At 40.0% G+C, this 23,150-nt stretch overlaps 1 pseudogene; it reads left to right on the top strand.

Moving 5' to 3' along the window:
• Positions 1–21,759: 21,759 nt before the first annotated feature.
• Positions 21,760–22,853, top strand: LOC101990718 (annotated as a pseudogene).
• The last annotated feature ends 297 nt before the right edge of the window (positions 22,854–23,150 follow it).

Here is a 23,150-nt window from a genome sequence, read left to right as displayed (position 1 = left end):
CTATCTATCTATCATCTATCTATCATCTATCTATCTATCTATCTATCTATCTATCTATCATCTATCTATCTATCATCTATCTATCTATCATCTATCTATCTATCTATCTATCTATCTATCTATCTATCTATCTATCTATCTATCATCTATCTATCTATCATCTATCTATCTATCATCTATCTATCTATCTATCATCTATCTATCTATCTATCTTTCTATCTATCTATCTATCTATCTATCTATCTATCTATCTATCTATCTACCTATCTATCTCCCTCCTATGGAGAGCCTGCTAAGTATATTAGTGTGGTTTGCATGTACATGTATTTAGGAGTGACTACTTGGGTTTGGATAATCTATCAGGGCACATTGGAGAAGACTGATTTTACCTCTCTCAGCAGCTGTTAATCATCTCTAGCCCTTTATCAGTGGGTGGGGCCCATCAGCTAGTGTTGTCCTTCTGCAGGTATTGGTTAGGCAACCATTTTATGGATACAGTTTCACTGTCACCTGTAGAAGACACTACCCAGCAGCAGGTTTCCTGGTCCTCTGACTCTGTTAGTCTTTCTAACCAGAAGGGAGTTTTTGAGACAATGTTTCAGGTTGTAGCCCAAGATAGCTTCAAAATTAGGGGGTCTTGCTGCCTACTCTCCCTGAGTTGGGGTGGAAAGCTCAGGTCTCCACAATTGCCTACAGCTTACTTTGTATTTAGCTTTTTTTATGGGGGAGGGGGGTTGAAACAGGGTTTCTCAGTGTAGCCCTGGCTGTCCTTGGCTATCCTGGAACTCAATCTGTAGATCAGGTTAGTCTTGAACTTGAGGTCCACCTGCCTTTCCCTTCCAAGTGCTGGAATTAAAGGCAGTTGCCACCACACCTGGCACTGTGTTTAGTTTGATTTGAAGGTTTAGATTCTAGGCCCTAGACTATAGGACATTATGTTTGACTCTTAATTTTATTTGTACAAGACGAGTAAAACTCTATCTAAGGTGTTAAGGAAGGAAACATGAATGAATCATAAAAGTTAGAAAAGGATGTTTTCTGTAAACCTTTCAGAGACAACCATGAAGTGCTTTTGTCTATGTGAGCTACAGATATGAGGATGGGTAAGTTGATATCCTCAGGGTCCAGCTGCGGTGATACAGCTTCCAGCTTGGCTGCTTTGTAGGACATAAGCTACCCTCAGTTATTTGCTTAATATGTCCTGGAGTTGTCTCAAGGGGAAAGCACGGGAGGCTAAGAATACAGTTTTGCATACATTGATTGGGTTATTATAAACATCAAACTGAATTTGCATGTATAAGACTGGCACACAATTACTAGTCAACATGTACTTATTATTACTATTAATTTAAATCTATTCCATAAACATCTTTCCAAACATGCTTCCATAGTGGCAGCTTTCCCCCAGATCACTTTCCTGTCTCTTAGAATCTATCCCAATTACCCCACTGTATTTCACATCATTTGTTTTCCGATTTCCTCCTAAGTTTAGCACTTTTCTTCTAGTATTATGTCAACTTTGATTTTATAGACAAAACCTTCCACTCATGATTCATCACTCTAGCAAGTACATGGAGTTTAATACCAGTGTTTAGTGGATGAATAAAGTTTTTTTTTCCCAAAAATAAACCAAAACAAACAAACAAAAAAAAACAAAGAAGAAGAGTAGCTAGTAGAGGAATACAAGGCTGGGCATTTGTTTCTTACATTTTGTATTCTTTATTACCTAGTTCTCAAAATTTTCTTAGTTCTACTTATATAACTTACACATATATTCATTTGAGAATGGATCCATTCCATTTCCTACCTAGATGACTGAATACATATGCTGACAATTCTTTTTAGCCATTAGTAGAATTTGATTTAATAGTTGAGTCTATTATGGAAGGCTGAGGGTTTTATTGACTTCTCATTTTTAAAAAAAACCTTCTTGAGCACAGTGGAGAAACATAGTTAGAAATGACCTTTGGGAACATTTCAAAAGTTCACCCTGCTAAAATTATTTTTGATAACTTAAGAACATGACAAAATGTATTTATAGTGTGTGCTTCAGTGCTGTGTGGTACTCTTTAGACACGATTGCTTGTGAATGCTTAGCAGCGATGTTATCTCCCTTCATGGAAGCTGTAGCGTGGGTTGCTGATTTTTTGGGTTTCAAAACCCAAATATAAACACGTCATCATTGTAAATATCAAAATCCTGAGTGTACAGTTGAGAAGAGCTGGCCCGCAGGATGCCATTACCATGCAATAAGCTCAAAACTATAGATTATATCAAAACACATTGGAATAATTAGGAAGTTAGAAGTTGAGTATTTATCACCTTCGTTTCTATAGTCAATTATTTAACTCTAAGTTTATGTTTGATAATAACTGTATTTAACAACATAATTTATCAATATTGGTATGTTTAAACAAATACTCTTATAATCCTAAATGAAATGTCTCTAGATCACATACACACACACACACACACACACACACACAAACACACACACACACACATATTTTCTCTGTCTCACTCTCTCTCACACACACAGAATTGAAAACAAATTTTTAAATATTTTATCATTGAAAAAAATTAGGGGACACTTTAATTGGTTATTATTATATAATTGTCAGAAACATTTGCAAGAAGCGCACTGAGCTGTTTTGTGACATCTGTGAAATATTCTAAGTCTTATTTATGACTTTTATATTTAAAGTCATGTATCCGCTAGTCCCAGAAGTTCTTTTAAAAATTTAAATTGCTCACACCTGATGCTCCTACTCCAGGACTGGACTCTGGACTTCTTTAACTCTTAACTTTTGGATGCTCCCTGCTACAAGCTTAAAGTGCTCTCAAAAATTTTAGAATTCTCTTACTCATTTATGTCACAGCTATTTATATTTAAATATTATCTCAAATCAGAGTTCATGCATGAGGATCAGGCCTTTCCGAAACCATTTGGAAAATTACTTATGTATTTTAATTGACTTAGATGTCACAAACACTATCTTCTTTCACGGTTCTCCTGCAAACATTAAAATTTTCCTGGACTCCACTAAAGGCAGCGAGTGAACGGGTGTCTACAGGCAATAGCAGTCCCAAGGCTCTCCTCTCTCATTCTTTAACACAAACTTTCATTTCACGGCGAAGGCCAGTGCGCTACTTTGTTTTGCATCTGCACACTGAATTCCCTGTGTATTTCTACTCAAGTGTGAAATTAGTAATGGAGTTGGGTTTGTTATAGCCTCTGACTTGTGTCCCACAATTCAAGGTGTCAGAATTAAGGCTTCTACTGATGCTCCTCCGTGAAGGATTTGTGCACCAATCAGTTTGCTTCTTGCCTGGATAAGTACAAGGGATAATTTTTGTTGTTCTTCATTTTGAGAAGTAGAGGTCTCGGTCTCACCTTGTTGAATTATTTGAAGCCGTCCATTGGTTACAATGTGTCTAACTTGATATGGCTATACATTGGCTATGAAAGTCAGCTAGAGATCAGAAACCAAAACATAGCCACTGCAGGATATCTGGCTATGATGAACAGTCATAGCATCAAACTCCAGATGCTCACTTCCTATTTTTCTGAAGTATCCAGGTAATACCATATTTGGCACAACACGTATTCTGAATACAGGTGGACTGTAATGTTGATAAGGAATCAGTGACACTGGTAATGGATGCAGCAGACCAAACCACACTTATCTGTTGGCAATAACAAGAACCACTTTCTGTTTTATATAAGGACTCCCCCCACCCAGTCCCTCTCTCTCATGTAAGCTTGAGTGTGAGTGAATATTTCACAGAGTCCAGGAGTTGGTTTCCTATGGAGTTATAGGTAGCTGTGAACAGCCTGACATGGTGATAAGAACAGAAATCCATTCCTCAGAAGAAACAGTATGCACATTCTCATTATCGGTCCATCTCTTTGGTCCCCAAGTACTTCTTTTTATAGAGTTTTTAATTTATTTATAAAATTGCTTCATTTAAAAGCATATAAGGAGAATCATACATCCTTCTGTTTTGTCAGCTGAGGTGGAGTAAAGTTTACCCAACCACATGAGGAAAGCCCTTATCCTTAACAAAATCCTAATTTTGCATGTCTGGTCTGGTTGATGCTTCAACACATCTTGTCATCATCTACATTGTTATTTGAGGTGAAGATATTCCCCTTCTTTCATAGATGTAGCACATGTATCATTTTTTTTTTACTGTTTTCAGTTTGTCTATTTCAGCATATGCTTCCCCACTAAGAGCCATTTCAAAAAATTTTACTATTCATAGGTTCAATGCAGAACTTTTGATCCGCAGCATAGGATCGGGAAACGTTTAGGTGAGAGAATTCTTCTTATGCCTTGGGTGGATTAGCCAACTTTACAGCAGCCAATAACTGTCCTGTCTGTATTGACTTTACCTGTGTGTGAGGTAGACGGCTCCTTCTGTGGCTTCAGCCCACAGCAGACTGTGTGTTGCCTTCTTTTTTCTTCTTTAGAGGAAGCTGAAGGCCAAATTCTCTGTGGTTGAAAACAAACACATGAACACAGAAAAGGTGATAATAATATTTTTGTTATAACAGGTGCATGTTTTTTTTTTAAGAAAAAGTATTTAATTGGATTGGACCAAAGCTTGAGACTTAATTTTTAGCTTTATGTAGATATCAGTTAGTCTGGCTCTCTGACTTTATATACAATGTTTAAGATGAGCATGTGATCTATATTTGTGTTCTATGCTGCCAAAACATGTTTAGTATAAGAAAAAATGTTAATGTATGAACAGTAGCATGAAACTTCTTCTTCCCCTGGCTATTGGACAATAAAGGAAAGCCATGTAAAGACAGAAGTGGAACCAATACAACAGAAGAGTTATTTCTCACTAGACCAACATTTCATTTGTAATTGTAGCCAGTAGCAACTTAGAATCCCAAGATGTTCAAAGAAGTGGTGGGTTCCATGAATGTTTATTCAGAACAAAGGATTAATTACTCTTACCCAGGGTTTAGAGTGGGCAGCAGCTTTAGGAATGAGCATGGAAGCTTCTTAATTAACATCTGTATCAACATTACTGAGATTATTGTTCCTGATTATTCCTATCTGTTATTATTTCCTAATAAAATATGCCCCTCAGCCCATAAGCTATGAGGGCCTTTCTCCACTGGAAGACCATATACAGACTGTACTCCATCATATGGACTAATACTAGGCTAGTAGAAGTGTCTAAAATTTTACTTCAAGCATAACCAAGATGCCTTAATGAAACTCATGACATTTATAGTGTCTAGTAGCACTTGAATTTTGACTTTTGTCTTTCTTTCGGTGAATATATATATATATATATATATATATATATATTCATTGCTTTAAAGACTATATTTTAAAAATGCTTTCCAAGTTAATATCTCAGGTTTGTGCTTTACTCATATCTGCCTGGACATCTAAGAGTCATTGCCATCTGACCATATCTAAAATTGTAGGATTTATTCCCGTGCATTTATACTCACATCATCTAGCTTCTCAAATAAGGCCCCCAAATTCAGGCATGATTAATTTTCCCTCCCCCGCTTGCACTGCCCAATTCGTCAGCAAATGTTGCACAACCCAGGAACTTGGCTCTCCCTGTCTTCACTACTGATGCCCACACAGAAGCTACTCATGTTCTTCCATTTAGTGTCCTGCTCATTAACCTTCCAATTTTGCTGCTTTTCCCTAAACCTAACACTTCTCACGGAAGCTCAGAGATGTCTTTCTTCTTTCCTTTTTAGTTAGATTAGATCATGATCTCTGGAGGTGTCTGAAATTCTCTCATCCCACTTGGAAGAAAATGCTCACTCTGGTTTCCAAGGCTCCGCATGAGCTTGCCACCACCTCTGTCTTCAACTTCACCTTCTGCCAAAGCCCTTCCCACTAACGCCTCCAGTCTTACCACCTTTTATTTCCTGGTACTTGGATACTTTAAGCTTTCTCTCACCCCAGGAACTTGGCACTTGCTCATTGTACTTGGAATGCACTTCCTGCCACATTTTGAATGGTTATTCTTGTGAGTTCTTCCCTTGTTTCTAGGTAGCAGAGTAAATGGCATCTATTTGTAGATGCTTGCTTGGCCACTCCGTGTCTTGCCACTTGTAGCCCTCTACCACAAATGTTGCTAATTTTCTTCTGTGCTTTACCAAACCCTGCAGGGCATCAGGAAGATGTCTTATTTACCAGCCAGTGCTCCTCAGGCTCCATCTGGCTCCAGATTAGCACTTGTACATTAAAGGAAAAAGCACCCACTTTGTCTTGACCATTTAGTCACTGCGGCCACTCAGAAGCCCGCTTCTCTGCTCACTGGCTTGTGTTTCTGATGTTTGTCTAGCAATCCTTCCCCCATCTTTTTGTCTTCTGTGCATTATCTTGGACTTCTGTGCCCCAGTATTGTTTCCAGGAATGTTGACAGGACTGGTTAAAACCTCAGCTCTTTAAATGAGTGGCACCAAAGGTCATAGAATCATAAGCAACACTCTCGCCTGCCCCCAGTACACACATGAAGTAATTCTATGCCCTTTGGACAACTTTAGGGAAAGAACAAAGGAATAAAGGTGAGTTGAACAGGCTAATCCATCTGAACAGAGCGAGCCTACCAGCACTGCACTCTGAAGAGCTGTAGGTGTTGACATTGCCTCACCATGCTCCTTGCTACTGCCATACTCCAAATGCCAAACCCGAACTCTCGAGTTTTGAGAATTTACTTTTATGCTTCCTCCCTGAGTTTCTCTTGATTACACCACCAAATTTAGCGATCTCTTTTTAGATCATTATATATATATTTTGTTTATCTACAAAGTCACTCAAGAATTTCAACTCCACGGCTAGTTACACAGAAGTCAAGGAAAAGATACAGATAAACTTTACGACTTCAGTGGCAAAGATCACACCAGGAGGTTTACAGTGTTTTATGCTAAGACCATGGCTCTAAACTCACCCCAGTGACCATCATCCATAGCTGCAGCAGATTCTTACAAAATTCTTCCATTTATTCTCAGGTAACTAGAGCACTGGTAAGGTTTTAGCATCTTCATGACATGTAACTGCCCTCCAAAGAATATCATAGCGTACTTTTTTAAAAGTTCAGCTAACCCTTTTAACTATTGACCCAATGCCTTGTCTTTGTTCTCTTTTACAAAGCTAGCTCAGTGTTATCAACATTTATCACTTCACACTGTCTTTTGACTGTGTGATGCATTTGATTAGGCTACCAGTCCTAGAAAGCCTTCTCAGCCCGTGAATCCAAACTCAATGGGCTAAAGGTAATGAAAGACTGGAAGAAGCTTAATTGCTTAGCAACCACATTCCAGCAAAAAGGAAAAACACACAAGCAAATAACAAAGAATCAACCCCCCAAGGCAAAGCACACCTCCATACTCAGATGTCCATGGTGCTGCCTGTCTGTAATTCCAGTGCTTGGAAGACTAGAGTCAAGAAAACCATCCGAAGCTGTACAGTAGCCTGAAATACACAGCTGCACAGAGAGAAGCCATCTCAAAAATCACATCCAAAAAAAAAAAAAAAAAGAATGAAAAGTTTTACAGTCTCAAATTAATATCTTACTGAAATAAATCTAGGCAAAACCAAAACTCTTGACCACTAACAGAAATGGTTGATATATTATGTCTGGCCAACTTAATATTGTTATGATAAACAGTGTTTATTTAATCAGTCAACAAACATGTATGAATATGTAGTAACAGCAGCCAAGTTGCATAAAAGCAGTGATTGAGGTCTAAGAAAACTGATAGTTCAAATATATTTATACTTAAAATTAGAAACAAATATGTGTATGCATGCGTGTGTGCGAGTGTGCATGTGAGTGTGTGTGTGTGTGTGTACATGTATGTGGTGAGCCTTTCATGTTCTTGTGTCAGGGCACGGTGCATATGTGGCTGTCAAGACAACCTCAGGGATTGGAGTCCCTTTTCCTTTTTTTGGAAGGATGTGTGGCACAGTAGACAGCAGGTTAGCTGGCTGGTGAGACCCCAGGGATTCCCCAGACTCCAGTTCCCCTCACAGTGGGAGTGCTGGGATTACAGATGTACCGTTCTGTGCACAGCTCTGTGTGGCTTCACAGGATCCAAATGCAGGTCCTTATGCTTTTCACTGCCTGTTTTATGCTGTGCCGGGGATATTAAATGTCTTTGTGTTAGTCACAGACTGAAGATTCAAAATTACAAAATGCTCTACTTTTCTGTTTTCCTCAAAAGTCAGCCCAAGTCTAAAACTGAACCAAATACAACCCACTCCTTTTCAACAGAAGCAGTTCATACATTAAAAAAATAAATAAATAAAAGCTTGCCAGTTTGTATTTAATACAATAACCACTTAGGGTTGCATCCCCACATAGAAGAGCATGCGATACTGCTGAAACTCGGAGCAAACAGACTACGTTCGGTCCGTGATTACATTGACGTTAGTGCAGCCATGTGCAACTGTCTTATTGTTCTCTTGTAATCAAACCTGAGATATCTTTCATACTTTGTACAGAAAACTGGGAAATTTCACAAATAACAAAAGCCAGTGTGTGGGAAATTTAAGCGTGTAAAAGTGAAGGCAAATGTTTTGAGTTAAAGTGTTTTATCATGCAACATGGGTGTGAATATCATTACTACTTCACCTTTCTGGGTGTCTGAGTTCCCCATAGCATAATTTAGTTCCCATCTAAAGAATATTCTCTGGTCGCCGTGTAACGAATCTTGGCGACAGCCGTACTTTGACATCCCCAGCTGCTGCGGTTGAAACAATCGCCCTCTCAACAGTGTGACACCTGTCTCTTATTACATTTGGAGCGCTCGTTAATCCCTTTAGAATGTCCCCGGTCCCCTCAGTGCCTTTGCATTTCTCCATTTCTCTGATGCACTTTTCCATGGTCCATTATATTAATTCTCTCGTTTAGTCTCGATAACCTCAAAATTATTAGGAAGTTAATTGTGCAGGGATCAGAGGGCTTTCTTCACAGCGTAACTCCGTTAAACGACACAGTTTGTTCCACCTTCTTGCTGACACTGCAAGGGATTGTCTAGAATGAAGAGTTCAATTACTTTTGCAGCACTAATCATATATCATTATGTAGAGGCATGAATCTGTAATTCCCAAACTGGCTCCTGAAACAGCATGGCACCAATAAAGGGCACACTCTAAACTGCTCTGCTCACTGCAACGGGCAGGTACCAGCCAAAAATACAATAATCATGTCTACTTGGCTACGTTCTTCATTAGTTTGAATAGTCAAGGCCCTTAATGAATCATGTTCCTTTAATTTTTATTCACCCATGAAGGTGGGTTTTTTTTTTTTTTTTGGTCAGAATTGATTTCAGATGCAATGTTCAAAGTCAATTGTAGAATTACTTTAAAAAATTCCTTTCCAATTTATTTCCATCATTTGGGTCTGTAACTTTTAAAGGCACAAATAAAAGTTACTGAATAATAGTGTTGAAGGGCGAGAAATGCCTCAGCTTCAAAAAGGCTTGACCCCTCCTCCCCTGCACAGAATCCCCGGTTAATGGGCAACCAGGGTGATTCTCTTGTTAGGTTTTTCCAAGGTCAACAAAGAAATGGAATGAGAGAGAGGAGTGCATGGCAGGAAAACAAACCATGAAACCTCAGAGCAGAACCTCATTACAATAAATAAAAAGCTTTTAATCAAGTAAGAATATTATCTAGTAGTAAGTTTCAAAGTATTTTATTATTCCATTCTCTTAATTTGATCCAAAATTTAAAGGATAAATCCACTCCTTTCCATCTCTTGCCCCTTAGGAGCTCATATATTTAGTTCTTAAACTTGGACTTTGCAATTATTCAGCACCCAGTTTTTCCAGAATGTGGCTGTTTCATAAATCATTTACAAATTTATCTTCAACATTTCTTTTCATTCATACTTAGAACATGACTTCAGAAATCTTATCTCCCAGGGAGGAGGTTTTTCAGTTGTTCAGTCTCTCTCATATGAGAACACAGTTCTCTAGCTTCACGTAGGAAGTAAAACTGTGCTTTGCTTGGTGTAGCTGGTAACTGATGGTTCTGCATGATGGTCTCTGTAAACAAGGCTGATTCTTCTGCTGGGATTGCTGTGCCATTTGCTGATATTTATGATCTCCTGGAGCACAATTCACCACAGGCTACAACTTACCCCGCAGGATCCGTGAAGGCTTTGGGATGCTGTTTTCCCTACATATTTGTGTATCAGAATCACAACATCAGAAGGATCCAAATCTGGTTTCATGTGTTTCTGGATCTAATCAGGATCAGGGGAGTTGGTGACTTTCAAGAGCTATCTCAAAAAATTGACTTTTATAATGCGTAGTTTGAAAAGGCTAAAGTAGCCATGGTTGTCAGCCTGAGTCACACATCAGAATTACTTGGAGATCTCTGCAAAAGTACCAACGTTAATTGTTATCAGAGCTGAGACCTGACAAGAGATTTTTTGCTTGTCTTGTTTTTCTAAAAAGCATTTAATGTGAGTGCAGACTGAGAATTTAAGTCTGCTATTGAATGACAGTTTGGTAACACTTTGATAAAGTCTTCAGCCGCTGACTCCCCCACGTGCTGTCAACAGTCTGAAGAGTCGTTTTGTGTTTTCTTCTTTGCCTTGCAGTCTGTCCTGTTGATGGAGATGCTAACAGTTTGTGTTGGACTTAGAAAATCAATATCCGCCCCCCATTTCAAAGGGTCTGAAGGCCCTGTCGACATAGCTCTTTTGTACAAATTATTTCAAATTAACTTTTTAAAGATATCACAGAGATTCTGAAATCAACATTATTAATGTTACCTTCAAGTATTTATGTTTGTGCTAGTTACTGAGATAGTGGTTTGACTGTTGAAACACTTGCTTGTCTTCCAAGAAGTCACCTCCTTTACACCCAAGACACACCTTTAATCCTAATATAAGATTTTGTAATAAATGTGGTGTCGAAACTTATAACTTTATATGCTACATGTATTACTTAGGCATAAGCCCTATTTCATAATAAATAAGGCCATGTCTTAAATACATTTTTAAAAGTCATTTCTCCTATCATCTAAACAATCTGAACTAGACCCAATGAGTTTAAATATCTTGGCTGTTCAGAAATGAGTCACGTTAAATTGATTCTTATTTTCCTCCTAAATCTTCAGGAGTATTTATCCTTTTACTGATTTATTTGTGTAACAGTCTCCTTTCCCCTTAAATTTTATAGGCTTTTTTTCTTTTTCCATCATTATAATTTATAAGGGGTCCTTGTCTGGCCCACAGACCGATATTGATTAGCTCTTGTTATACCACAAATTGCTCAGATATGCTGTGGTTTAAAATAAAGAACTTCTGAGCCATCTCATCAGTGAAGCCGGGCGGTGGTGGCGCAAGCCTTTAATCCCAGCACTTGGGAGGCAGAGGCAGGCGGATCTCTGTGAGTTCGAGACCAGCCTGGTCTACAAGAGCTAGTTCCAGGACAGGCTCCAAAACCACAGAGAAACCCTGTCTCGAAAAACAAAAAAATAAATAAATAAATAAAAAATAAAATAAAATAAAGAACTTTTACAGTCACTTCCTCCACTTCTCTGAGGGCTGGCTGATGCTGCAGTGCTCTAGCCTGGGCTCCACTTGTGCAAGCTTGAGGACTGGCTGATGCTGCAGTGGTCTAGGCTGGGCACCTTTCTGCAGTGATATTTTTCACTCTCTATAGGTCTATGGAATGTAGGGGACAGGGGCTGGACGTGCCCGAGTGGTCAAGTTCCCTCTATGTCTGTCTTTTTCTAGGAGTAGTACGGCTCCATGGTGTGTTTTCCTCTTAAACATGGCAGAGGCAGAAAGAGAGCACGCGGAAGCAGGACTTTTAAAGCATTCTCTCAGAGCTGCGCACTCCCATCCACAGGCAATTAGCCAAAACAGATTACAAAGTCAAACTCTAGTGGAAGGATAAACACACCCCACTGCACTCTGATGTGGGCAGAGAGGATGGAAGGGGGTGGAATCGGTCCGTCAGTCTGTCACATGGGACTCCCCCTCGTTCTGTTTTGTGTTGACCTGTTAAATGCCATTCACTGAACTGATGTTGGCTTCTGTGTTCTATGGCCTTCGTCTTCCATGAAGCAATGTCAAATTGATTCATTAATGAGGCAAACTCTGCTTTCTCTTCTGTAGTTAGTGTTTATTTTCCTTACGATTATTTTTCCCCTTTATATTTGGGAATTTTAAAGGTGATACAGTTTGGACAATTGGTTTATAGCCTTAGTTATCTAACGTGTTTTATTTAACAAATGGTTCCTTTTTGTCTTTTGTTGGACAAGACTGCAAGAGACACACGCCAGTCCTCTGTCCTCTCGAGGTCAGGCATGTGTGGCCAACGACATGTTAAGAATAAAAATCAAACAGACATGTCCCATGCCTTATACATGGGATGAAGACTTTAACTGGGAATTCTTCCCCACCCCCACAGTACTCACACCTGTGCCCCGTGTCTGTGGGAACAAATGTAGCTAGAGAGGTGCCATGCAGAGCCATTGCATCGAACACCAGTTCCCTGGAGCATGGCTGAGGTTCAAAGCTAAAAGACTTAAACAAGGAATACAATGTTTAAAGACATTGAGATTTTGATGTTTTTTTCCCCCTCTCTTAGTGTTGATTTTGTTTATCTTGATTAATATCTCTTTCCCCTAAATTGAGGTTAAGGGAAACATACAAATAAATACAGTTAAGTATCTTCAAGGAATAAGAATAGTACTGATCTAGAAAAGGAAGACCAAGGTAGGAGAATGTGGCTGCTTTTCAAAAGTCCCGAGTCCTTTTTTGTGGTCATTGCTTGGACTTGAAATTCCTTAGACCAGATCCCTTGCTGGTCCCTAGATCTGGCCAAGTAGGAAAAAAAAAAAAAAAAAAAAAAACACACAAAACAAACGAACAAACAAAAAAACCGAGTGTGCCAAGAAGTGCACTAAAAGGCCAGCAGGGGGCGCGCTTAGTGAGTTTCCCCATTGTGCTTGCCTTGTGCCCGTTTTTTTACCTACCCCATGGATCGCCTTATTTCCCCGCAGCCTGACCTAACCTTGGGCTGAAATTTAATATGCTTCTCCTACAGCTCTCTCCATCGATTTGCCTGCCCTGAAAATTTGACTTTGCTCCTATTTTTGTATCTTTGTAAAGTATAAGTTTCAGACAGATGGATAGATACTAGATTCTGGGGCATCTGGCAAGGAAGTGTCCTAATTCATAAAATATTTATGAGAAAAGTTCTTAAGTGAGTCTTAAGTCCCTTCACAATCATCCCGTGTTTGTGTGTGTGTGTGTTCTATCATGCCTTTGAGAAATAATTTGAATGTTGGACATATTATACCTCAAAACACTGCCCAGAATTATCTTAGGGTTTTTGAATGCCAAGAAATTATTTTAAATTCTAATATTTGTCCTAATATGAGTGTTACTTGGTGAATTTTTTTTTTCTTGAAAGATAGACTTTTATCACGTAGCTCTGGCTTGGCCTGGAACTTGCTACACAGGTCAGGTTTGCCTCTAACTCACCTGCACGTCTTTTAAGTGTTGGGATGACAGTGTGTGCCATGGTACCTATCTTTGCCTGTGAAACCTTAAATATCGGTGGAAAGCTAATGCCGTATGAGCTGTTCTTCCACTTCCTGTTGCGTTGTCAGATTTTCCCGTGAGGTAGCTTGTGTTAGCGCATGCTTGTTTCCCACCTGGCTGTCTTCTGCGTTTTCTAGAGGTTTCTGGCTTGGTGCTCTTGCCTGTTCTTGTGCAGTCTAGAGCTCGGCATGTCTTTGGGGGAATCATCCAATATCATTGAAGATGCTTACATGGCTGGCTTGTTTTACCACCATCAAAAGAATCACTGAATGATCTACAGCTTCACTCCTTCCCGAGTGGTCTAAACCAGAGTTTTCTATTTTTTTTTTTCTGGTTTTCAAAATTGTTTGCTTCCTCCAAGGGAAAGGATGCTGCATGAGGTCAGTTCATGTCTCCATGGACTTCTCATGTCGGATTCATTTGGTGTTAGCTTTTGCTGCTTGTGTATCAATATGAGATGTAAAATAAATGACTTTTTTGTTTCATTTGCTTTTCTTCTTGTTCTTTGGGAGTGCATTGGTATTTACAAACTATTTTACCGTCTTTGTATTTAGTATTAGAGATTTCACTGCACTTTGTGTCAGGACAAGACAGCATGGACGTTCCTCTGTCGTGTATTCTTGCTGAGTCCATCCCAGGCTTAACTAGAATTTGGTTTACTTGATATAGAATCCCAAGGAATATGACAGAATTCTATTCTAGGAACCCAAGGTCTAGCTAAATTATCCTGGCTTCTGTTAAATGGCTTGCTTGCACAGAGCATCCCTTCCAGCTAAGTGCTAATCTTAGCTTCTGCCAAATTACTGGTTTATATGAAGTCCTACCCTGCAGCTGCTGAATAAGATGCCAGGATGTGGTTTCTGCCTTCAAATACCCTGTGCACTGGACATTCATACTGCACTTAGGTCTGAAGCCCTGGTGTGCTTCCAGCCAGTTGGAATAAAGACTTCCAATTGGCTATGAACTGTACCTGAGTGGTCAGTTCATGATCATTAGGATTAGAATAAAAATGGCACAGGCTGAACATCGCAGTCATGAATTATTAGTTACAAAATCATTTTCAGAAGTAAAATTAACAATAAAAACAGTCTCTACACGTCCTTAAAAATGTATAGCTACTTTGATCAAATAAGCTTCTTATTTTAGTCAAATTCTACTATAGAATGTGTCTTATGCAGCGAGGCGTCAATGCTCCGTAAGTAACTTTGGTGGCACAGATGAACCTTGTTGTGTGGTAAAGGACAGGGAGCTCATGGAGACCTAAGGTATAAGTAGTTACTTGGGTGGCTTTTCAGATGCTGTTTTGTCAACATTCCTTTAGGCATTTGAATTTTCTCGGTCTCTGCCAAAGGGAACATGCGCTCCCAGAGTCCTGATGTGCTGTGTTTGGCTCACCTTTTATCACAGGATCAGAGTTTACTGCTTAAGCCCTGCATTAATTCATTAATTCATCAATTGAAGCTGTGGATTCACCGGTTTTAATAAAAAGCCTGCATTCACGTCTTAAATCACCTTGAAATGTAATTTCTTCTGATCATGTATTTGTCATTGCTGCTTTAAAAAAAACTCTTTGCAGGAAATAATTAATGGAGCCTTGATTCATTAATATGAACCAAATGATTGAGTTTGTACCACGAATGAACTAGAAAAGAATAAATGCTAATATTCTTTTTAGGTAATATTTTTTCAAAATGCTTTTCTGATCACTATGTTTAAATGATGTGAGAAAAATAGTTTCTGAGATACAAGAGCCACATATTTATGAAGAGGTGCTGTGCCCAAGGCGCCATTTCCACTTACTTTCTTGGTAGTATCACAGTAAGACATAATCATACAGCCAAGATTGTGTTTTCTCTTTTTCCTCTAACAACTTTACAAGTAACACAATACAAACTAAGCTTATTGTACTTTTGTATTTAGGAACACACAGAGATACAGATAAACACATATGCATGCAAAAATAATTAATGGAAAAAGGGCTTGTGAATTTGAAAGTGAGCAAGAATGTAAAATAAATACACCACAATTAATTTAATGTGTATTTCCATATATGCAAGAATGCCTATACAGATACACATAACTAATAAAAATATGAGAACTATTTCACGAAAACCCTAATGGTAGAAAAAAGGACTTGAAGGACCTGCCATCTTATCTCCTTTTTGATGAATGGTGGATTTCATTATGTGGTTCTTTTTAGGAGCGGTTTGAACTTTCACTCAATAGCCACAATGCTTGAAACCTTATGACTGAATTAGGTTTTACAAATCATATGTATTTATTGGACTTTAACAAAATTGCATGATTCTGTACGACTTGGGCATCAGCAGGAAGCGACCCTTGGGAGAGAAAGCATCACAGCTGGGGGTAATTAAGCCTGATTAGTTGGCTGCTGAGAAAAATAAAACTGGCAGTCTTGGCATGGGGGAGGGGAATTCCAAGCTGCATTCCCCAGCACGTCCCAGCAGATTCCACTTCTCCAAGGGGCTGGGGGAGCATGTGAGAGTCAAATGCTTGGAAGTTTTCTCTGCGTATTTAATGCCTGCGTAGCTGCTGCCCTGAACTCCTCTGGTATTCGTTAGAAGCCCAAGAAAATTGAGCCGACTTTTCTTTGCATATACTTTGCAACTTTTTTCATATATCCTGAAGATTCCTTCATATTTTCATTTGGCCTTATGGATAGAATATTGATGGCTTAGAAATTTCTATTCACACTTCACAGAGATTGGGCTAGCTGAGGTTTCTGAGAACCAGGCAAACTGTATAAATATTATTTCTTCTAAAAAACTTTCACATCATCGGGCATAAGATTGGCCTTTAGAAGCTTTCAAAGAGGGCAGTGGGAATCTAAACAAGCGATATGAAGACACATTATCCATCATCCCTGAAGCTGCCATCCTTGATAAAGAATTGATGCCTAAAGAGCCCAATAAGCTGCGCTTAATAAAGCAAAGAAATAAAATGATAATTGAATGCATAGCTTTTATTAGCTTCTCTTTATGTTTGAGCTATAGATATTAATTGAAAACACGTAACTTTTCTTTCAAAAAGGATGTGAGATCACTAACAATTTATGCATATAAATTAAGCATGATGTTCTAGACTTTTAAAAATCTATCAGATTACTTGTTTTCAATTCTGTTGTCAGTAGGTGTTCACATTCGTTGCTTTATTATAGATGTCCTAGTTAGCATATTAAACCTTCTGCAGCAGAAATAGTGTGACTTGATAATATGAAGTTATAGGCAGTAATGATAAGAATTTGATTTTTCCCTCATAACAAGTAAATCGTTTTTATTGTTACTTTAATTTTTGTTTTATTTGTGTGTTTGTGAGTCTGTGTGTACGTATGTGTGTGTGTGCACACAAGTGCACACATGTGCAGGCACAGGCGTACCCCAGAGAGCTTTTGGGGTGAAAGAGCAACTTTCTGCAGCCAGCTTTTCTACCATGAGTTCAGGAAAATAAGCTCAGGTTATCAAGCTCATTGAGAGGTGTCTTTACTGGACAAGCCTTCTTGCCAGCCCCAAATGAATTATTTTAACATGGAACAACCTAAAATGATAACTTTTCATACCCGGATTTATTACAATAGCTTTTCCGACTGCTCCATCTTCTGTCCCTTCCCTCTGTCCTTCCCTTCTCTCATTTGTTCCTCCCCTTCCCCAACTCTCTTTCCCCTCCCTGTCATCTCTGTTTTCCCCCTCCCCTCTTCTATTCATCTCTTTCTCTTTGAGGCATGCTGAAAATATCATATATGAAGAGCAAAATCGGCATTGTTTCCCAGAATATATTCTAAGTATTCCACTGTGGAGAACGGATGGTTCAAAGATGTTTCCACTGTAGAGGAGGAGCTTGCCAGCTAGAAAAGATGAAGCCACAAAGGAAGAAAATGCCATCTTGGGTTGTTTGTCTCCATACACGAGTATGACTGTGTAACCTCAATTACAGTCTTTAACTCATTTTAGTGCTCCAACTACTGTTAGGGGAAGGTGGTGCAACTCCATTGTAAAATTTTATCAAATATGTCAAATATTATAGTTAATTTCTAGTTTGTGCTAATCATTATCTCAACAGTAGAAAGTTCTGGCTCAGATTCAGCAGTCACTGACTGAAGATGATTGACTTGTGTAGGAGGTCCTTTTGTTTATGTGTTGCTTTTATTGGTTGAATAATAAAAAAAAACACTGCCTGTCCATTAGCTCTACTTTCTTATTGGCTAATTCTTACATCTTAATTTAACCTATTTCTATTAATTAGTATATCAGCACGAGGTTGTGGCTTACCAGGAAAGATTCAGTGAGTCTGACCTGGCGGCTCCATGGCGTCTCTCTGTCTGGCCTTCTTCCCACATCCAGTTCTGTCTTCTCCATGCCTACCTAAGTTCTGCCCTATCAACAGGCCAAGGCAGTTTCTTTATTCAACCAATGAAAGCAACACATAGACAGAAGGCCCTCCTACACCAACTGACTATTGAAAAATTATTTTCCTATTTCCCAAAGCAGAAGTTCTGAACATTTTGCTTCTTAAGTTCATTGGAATTTCCAAGAAAAGAGATCTTTTAAGACAATAGACTTCAAATCTTTATTTTTCTTCTTAGTTGAGAATGGATATGTTTGCCTGTATTGCGTAATACCATGTATTGTACGAAACAGCCGATTCATACAAATGATAAGAAGCATGATTTTGGACCTGATCTCAAATGTGCCCTAGGCTGAGTAAAAGAAGCCAGATTCAAAGTATGATTGCATTCACAGAATCTTCTGGAAAAGTTGGGCCCACAATCCCATCCATCAGATTGCTAGCTGCTAGGTTCCAGGGAAGCAGAAGTAGACTTCCGAGGTACTGAGGGAGGTTGGAGGTGATAGAGTTATTCTATATCTCCATCATTGTCAGGGCTCAGACTACCACACTGAAGTATTTTTTTTAAAGAATTTCAAGTTGCTATTGACTTTGCTGTCCCCATAGGTGTAGATGCCCATGTGCCGATCATGTGCAGCTGACCCAGGGTCTTTTTGTTTTATTTGTTTGGAATTTTTGTACAAGAAAAGAGTAGTTTCTTGGTGTTGATGGCTGTGGGAGATTGTGGGCGAGGCTTGCAAAGCAGAGGTCTCCAGCTCCAGGCTCTGAGAACCAGTGGCTTACTGCTTCAAGCATTTGAGTTCAGTGATCTATAGCTCCAGGTACTAGGGTCAGAGCTTATGGCTTTGGACTTTGAGTACCATTGATGAAGCACCCAGCAGCTATTCTATACCTTTTAGGCTTCAGCTTTGAAACCCTCAATTTTTAAACCTTGGTGGTTCTTAGAAACTTTCCCAGAGACCAGAGCTTGCAGTTTTTATCTTCAGTTCCCATGACTGGTCATCTTCACACTCCAGGTTTTCTTCAAAGTTTGCTTTTTGCTGCTCTCTGGACCTGCTAGTCTGGCATCTTGTCCTAAAATGATTTTTATATTTATTTTATTTGTTTGTGTGTGTGTGTGTGTGTGTGTGTGTGTGTGTGTGAGAGAGAGAGAGAGAGAGAGAGAGAGAGAGAGAGAGCGAGCTGTAAAGGGACAGTGAAAGGAGGGGTTGCACCCCTTGGAGCTAGAGTTACAGGAAATCTGCACATTTCCCATGACAACACAGGAAGTATTCTTTTTTCTAACTTATTTTACAAAAAAACCTATCTTTTCTCATTTTACATGCCCAATCCATGCCCCACTCTCTCCCCTCCTCCTGTTTCCTCCACCTTTCCCCCCTCACAACCCCTATCCTACACCCATCCACTCCTTGGGGTAGGTAAGGCTTCCCACGGGGAGTCAACAAAGTCTAGCCCATCAGCAAGTACTCTTTACTGCTAAGCCATCTCTCCAGCCTTGTTCCCTTGTTCTTCATGCAACCAGCTCAGCCAACTCTCCTCACAGGAAAGATCAAAGTTGGCAAGGAAAAACCATTTTGGAGAAGCTTTTATTGGCACCTAATATTGCAATGTCAGGGCTAGTATAAAAGAAAGGAGACCAGGAGGCTAAAAAGATCAAAAAGACTCTCCGGCTGCTTGTACAGCGAGAATAAAGGGGACAGGGCACATATGTGTTCAGTTCCCATTTCTACTGTCATAGCCTTACATGACTGCGGTGTCTTGATCGCCCAATCATGAACTTTTATTAAGCTACCATGAAAGTGCTCCTCTGGGTTTAAGTGGGAACCAATTGCTACAAAAAGAAGAGGGTCATCAAGAGGTCACTGAAGGTTTTCAAGGCAAGTGTTCTCTCCCATGAACTGGTTGCAAGCTGCATGGAACAGCCTTGACTGAGCCAACTTGGCCTCCTGTAACAGAAATGGTTTCCGTAGTGACAATGACTTCAATGGTCTTCATAGCTAGTTTTGAAGCTGTTTTGATGACAGTCCAGCCAACTGAAGACAGCCAGGAACAAGGAAATGGTATAACAGTTATCCATCAGATGACCAGCTTAAGGTCACTTAAAAGGGAAAACATTAAAATGGTTTGAGAATAAATATCTATCATGGAATTAAAGTTCACAACAATACGGAGAAGTGTTTAGCTCCTAGCTGAAGACCCAAGAGGAGAAGAAGTCTCTCTGATCTGTTACTGGCATTCTTACCTATCTTCCTGCTACAGCAAAGCACCTTCTGTTCTGTTTGCCTCACCCCAAAAGGGGCTGCTAGAAGGACACCCCTCTGTGCTTTCTCTGTAAAGAACACTGGGTGTTTAATTCATCACTGAAGAGAAAACAAATTGAAGTGCCTGCTTTTTCTTATTTTGGTGTTGTGTGTGACTAAAGAAGATGCCGTCTGGTCTGCTCTCATGATGAATGGTGGGAGTTGACTTGCCTCCTGCCCACATCTCAGGAGTGTGAAAGTCAACATCAGTCACCAGCCTTCTGTCAGCACATGCGCCATGGATCCTCCACGCTAGCCTTTATTAGATTGTCAGCGTGTCAATCATTCTAACGCTTGACTTTGTCTAATCTGATCTCCGAGAGGAAGAAAGGATGCTGTACCTAGCTAGGTCCGCCGCCAGCTATTCGTAGAACGTCAATTACTGTGTGTCCTCCAGGATTCACTTTACACCTCGCACACTTCCTGAGTGTATTGATCCAGACCCCGGAATTCCAAGTAACACGGCTGTTCTAGGAACTTTCTAAAGTCAGTCAAGAAGGTATGTGCTGAAGCCAGCACCACTTCCAACTCACTGTACAACAGAGGATTTTGTATTTTTCTTGTACCTTTGAATGTAACAGGTCAAGGTTGCATAGCAGTAGTGTCCGCCCTGCTAACCCCATGTCAAACTCTCTAATTGTGTCACCGACTGAGTCAGTCTCACTTCCGTACTGCAGTTTGTACTCTGCACACAGTGAAAACGAACCTTTCAATGGTAGTTGGCGAGAACTGTTCTCTTTGAAGCCCCAAACCACATTTTTTTTAAAGGAAGAGAGTCCTCATTTTGTGGGATAATGGAAGTGTCATAACACAGAACATTATCAGATCCTTTTTGTCAGTGACTTCAAAAGCTAAACACATTACTACATACACCTTGAAGTTGAAAATTCTTGTTTTAAAATGCTATTGATGGCATTATGACATGACAGAGGTATACTAGCCTCTGAAATGAATTAAGTAGGCAGTTTGTTCCCCTCCCCCTTTTCTTAGAGCCCTCCAGCTCTATTCTGGTGGCAGGTTTCTTCTTTATGTGATACATTCCCACTATTTCTGCAACTAGGCATGTAATCTAAAAAATACAAAAATGATATCATTAAAGGGTCAGTAGGTATGTGTTATGGTAATTCCCCATCAGTTCTAAGTGGTTGACTTCAATTTAATACATGTCTAATTGTCCTGCTGCTTACAGAAAGTAAGTTTGTCCAAGTATTATCAACTGGGCATTAGGCAGTGGGATGCTGATGGTGCGAGGGACATGGGGGTCACAGAACCCCTCTGATAACACTATATTTCTTATTTTTTAACTACAGGCTTTGCAACTGAACTGCTGACTTAGTTACTGTCTTAGGTCCTACATGCTCATTAACTATGAGAAGATTTTGACTATTTGATTAGAGTTGCTATACAGTTTTAGTTAGGATGGAAACTTAGTTCAGCAGACCTTTCTAAGCATCAGTTGTGAATGGTGAATGATAATGGTAAATATGCACATAGCGAACTGTGTTAGAATTTGACTAATTGTTTCTGTATACCAATGTATCTGTGGTGCACTGAGCAGGCATTTCACTTCAAAGAGGGACTCAACATGATTCTGGTGACCCTAATGACCTCATTCACAACAAATACTCATAGCTTCTGTCAGGCATCTGAGGCATCTATAACTGTGGTCCACAGTATCTCAACATGACGACCAAGGGGATACAGAAGAAGCCTGCTATCACCATCAACTATTCTGTCACCAACAGCAAGTTTGACAACCTCTATGGCTGCTGAGAGTTCCTAATAGATGGTATCAAACTGGCCTCAGATATGATGGTTTTGGGCAAAATGGCAGTGGTAGTAGGTTTTTGGTGATATGGGCAAGGGTTATGCCCAGGCTATGAAGGGTTTCAGGGTCCAAGTCATCATCACCAAGATTAGCTCCACTGAAAGCTTCCATGAAGGGCTATTAGGTGACAGGACCAGTAAGGATGGCAACATCTTTGTCACCACCACAGGCTGTGTTGATATCATCCTTGGCTGGCACTTGAAACCGATGAAGAATGATACCATTGTGTGTAACACTGGACACTTCAAAGTGGAGATAGATGTGAAATAGCTCAATGAGAACGTTGTGGAGAAGGTGACCATCAAGCCCCAGGAAAACAGCTATTGACCAAAGAATGGGCACAGCGTATTCCTGTGGGCTGAGGCCAACTGGTCAACCTGGGTTGAGCCCTGGGCCACCCGGCCTCATGATGAACAACTCCTTCACAAATCAAGTGATGGCACAGATAAAGTTGAGGATCCATGAAGATAAATACTTGTTGGAGTTCTCTTCCTGCCTCAAAAGCTGGATAAGGAAGGGGCGAAAGTCCACCTGGCAAGTTGAATATGAAGCTGGTCAGTTTAACTATGGAAGAGGCCCAGTACCTGGTCATGTCCAGTGATGGTCCTTACAAGCCTGATCATCACTGCTGCCGAGAGCCAGGATCTTCCAACCGCCATTCTTATTCCAGGTCCTACCTCTCTTTCCCAAGAGCAAATGTCACCTGCTTTGTAGCTGCTTTGCCAGTGTTTGCTCCAGTGGGGCTAGTCACTCTGTCTTTAGCCTCTGTTGTATCCCCCATACTGTTCAGGTATGGCTAGGGGAACTGAGAGTCCCAAGTAAAGAGGTACATGGGAGTCCTCCACAGGCGACATGAGCTCAGGAGTAGTGGAAGTCCTGAGGCTGGATGTTGCTAGTGGTGGTCACAAGTCCACGTTTATAATCCAGACCCTCACTTGGTTTACAGATCTGCTGGTTTCTCAGCCCGAAACTCAGAAGGAGCTGCACCAAAGGCCAGGAACCACTGGAGTTTGAGAGTCTTCAGAGCCTCGATTATTTACTGTTGGGCCATCTCTTTAGCCTCAGAAAACTGAGATTAGTAGTTTTGGTCCCTCTTT

The sequence above is a fragment of the Microtus ochrogaster genome, chromosome 17 (genome assembly GCF_000317375.1).
Source record: "Microtus ochrogaster isolate Prairie Vole_2 chromosome 17, MicOch1.0, whole genome shotgun sequence".
Taxonomy (NCBI): domain Eukaryota; kingdom Metazoa; phylum Chordata; class Mammalia; order Rodentia; family Cricetidae; genus Microtus; species Microtus ochrogaster.
The sequence above is the reverse complement of the archived record's forward strand: the minus strand, read 5'-3'. Positions and strand labels throughout refer to the sequence as shown.